At 58.1% G+C, this 2,500-nt stretch overlaps 2 non-coding genes across 2 annotated transcripts in view; both read right to left on the bottom strand.

The window, feature by feature from the left end:
- Positions 1-622, bottom strand: part of LOC138944029 (large subunit ribosomal RNA) — a 4,172-nt gene extending 3,550 nt beyond the window's left edge. The window contains exon 1 of the ribosomal RNA XR_011448620.1: positions 1-622. This exon is cut by the window's left edge and continues 3,550 nt beyond it. This is a non-coding gene — a ribosomal RNA (large subunit ribosomal RNA).
- A 932-nt stretch (positions 623-1,554) lies between these two features.
- LOC138944037 (5.8S ribosomal RNA) lies at positions 1,555-1,709 on the bottom strand. Its single transcript, XR_011448624.1, has one exon. It is a non-coding gene; the product is annotated as a 5.8S ribosomal RNA (ribosomal RNA).
- Between the last annotated feature and the right edge of the window lie 791 nt (positions 1,710-2,500).

Below are 2,500 nucleotides of genomic sequence, written 5' to 3'. Positions count from 1 at the left end.
GTAGACCGACACCCAGCGGGTCGCGACGTTCTACTTGGGGAGAAGTGCACGACGACGAGCGCCGGACATCGACGCACGGTAGCGTGCCCGCGCGAGAGCCGCGAGGACTCCGCGGGACATCGCCCACCGACGCGAAGCCAGCGCCGCTGACGATGAATCTCCCCGTTCGATCTTTTGGGTTTCTTAGGTTTACCCCTGAACGGTTTCACGTACTCTTGAACTCTCTCTTCAAAGTTCTTTTCAACTTTCCCTCACGGTACTTGTTCGCTATCGGTCTCGTGGTCGTATTTAGCCTTAGATGGAGTTTACCACCCACTTAGAGCTGCACTCTCAAGCAACCCGACTCTAAGGAGAGATCCTCCCGAGACGCGCACCGGTCGCTACGGGCCTGGCACCCTCTACGGGTAAGTGGCCCCATTCAAGATGGACTTGGACGCGACGCGACACCTCGGGATAAGCGGATCCTCCCAAACACCACATTTCCCTGCGGCGGAACCGCGGGATTCGGTGCTGGGCTCTTTCCTGTTCGCTCGCCGCTACTAAGGAAATCCTAGTTAGTTTCTTTTCCTCCGCTTAATAATATGCTTAAATTCAGCGGGTAATCTCGCCTGCTCTGAGGTCGTCAAAGAGTTTAGTTTTCGATAACCGTGGCCGCGCCGCCTCCTCCGCCGGCTCTTTTCTCACTTAGAGAGCGAGCGTCGGGAGAGCGGCAGCGCCGGCACAGCGGCTTCGCATTGTACTCGGAGGAGTGGCGAGGAGACGTGTTGTTTGTGACAACGATTCTTCCACGCGCGGCTCGCAGCCGCTAATAGGAGGAAATGTAAGCCGATCGAATCTCGTTCGAGTTGTCTGCTTGCAAACAACGAATAAGATCGGCGCGGATCGCGTCATCTTCGATCGCCGGGGACGCGAGATACATTGCGAGCGAGTGTGCGCGTACACGTACATCTCTATCACCCACATCCTTCAAATTTTCTCTCCGCATATCGTGTGTTATGCACGGATATGGGATACGACGGGGCGAATCGGATTCGACGAGTACACGACGACGCGTGCCGGTCCCCTATATTCGTTTTCGAGAATTTCGTGGACTCGGACAAGCGGTCGGCTCGCGATTCACCCGCGTTAAGGAGGGCTCTCTCGCTCTTTTCTCTCCGCGTACCGCCGGGCGACGACGCGCCGCGGTTCTCTCCTACCGTTTGCGCGGAAGGTGGCGCGCACCAAGACTCGCGCGTAAGAGGCGCGAGCGCGCGCTGGCGCACCGGGAGACCGCGAGAGGGATAACGCAACGTGTGTGCGCGTGTCTTCTACTCCCTCTCTCCTTCGACAGTTTCCGGGCGCGCGCGCGCAGGCTCCCTATCTTTACTTACTGCGTGTGTGCGTACGCTGCTCTCACTCTTCCTTTTCCTCGGTGTTATTTCAGACGACGCCAAGGGGCCGCCTCTCGGGACGGCTCGTCTCGGGCGAACGTCCAACTATCGCTCGTACACCGTTTGCGCGAACGGGCACGGTGGCCCGGCGCGCAAAGGCGCAAGCAGTTTCGAGGTACTAAAACGACCCTCAGCCAGGCGTGGTCCGGGAATTGTATCCGTGGACCGCAATGTGCGTTCGAAATGTCGATGTTCATGTGTCCTGCAGTTCACAAGTTGACGCGCAATTAGCTGCGTTCTTCATCGACCCACGAGCCAAGTGATCCACCGTTCAGGGTAATCGTTTTGCAATTCTTGCGTTCAACGAACGCTTCGTTCATCCATCTTAGTCTCCTCTCCGAAGAGAGAGAGATAAAATCGTTGGCCCTTCGATCAGCCTGGCCGCGCGCGTCCGAGCACGCGCGCGGACCGCCGCCACCGCTGGGGAGGCTACGGCACAAAAGTTGTTTCGCGATCGGAGCGTCTCTTCCCCGTACATATAATATAATAATATATATATTTGGAAGAGCCGGGGCGGAATGTTCTTTGAAGAAACCGTCGGACTTGATCGGGTGTGATCCGTCCTCTCGCCCGTTCGTCCGATAGCCGCGCGCTCGCGTACAAACACGCTGACCGCTGCCCCGGTGCGGGGAGGGGCGCGTTCACGAGCGTTGCGGACGCACGGACGGGCGTAGGTTACCACCGGTACGCGCTAACGCCGGATCGTAACTCTGCGCTTGGCAAGAGCGCGATCGGGAAAGCGTCTTCTGCTCCGAATCGCATTCATGTAATTTCGCAATTTGCGCAACGAGCCTCAACGGGTCGCGCGCGACGCGACGCGACGCCGGTTGCGGCTACGAAGCTTAAGGAGAGAGTCTCGGATAATCCTCTCCTCCTCCATCCCGCTCGCACGACGCCGACCGCACCGAAAAAGGCCGACGGCGCTCTGCTGCTGGCTTCCCTTTCTCTCTCGGGTCGTCGCAGAGGCGCGCGGCGTTCGACGCGCGTCGTCGTATTAGTACATGCGGGATATAATCCGTCAATTCCATTTTACTTTCGTATCTGTTTTCTTTGTCCATTCAGTCGCCGAC

This window comes from Polyergus mexicanus, unplaced genomic scaffold, assembly GCF_030449975.1.
Source record: "Polyergus mexicanus isolate NDT 795.1 unplaced genomic scaffold, iyPolMexi1.0 SCAF_76, whole genome shotgun sequence".
Taxonomy (NCBI): Eukaryota; Metazoa; Arthropoda; class Insecta; order Hymenoptera; family Formicidae; genus Polyergus; species Polyergus mexicanus.
This window is presented reverse-complemented; position numbering and strand designations above follow the sequence as displayed.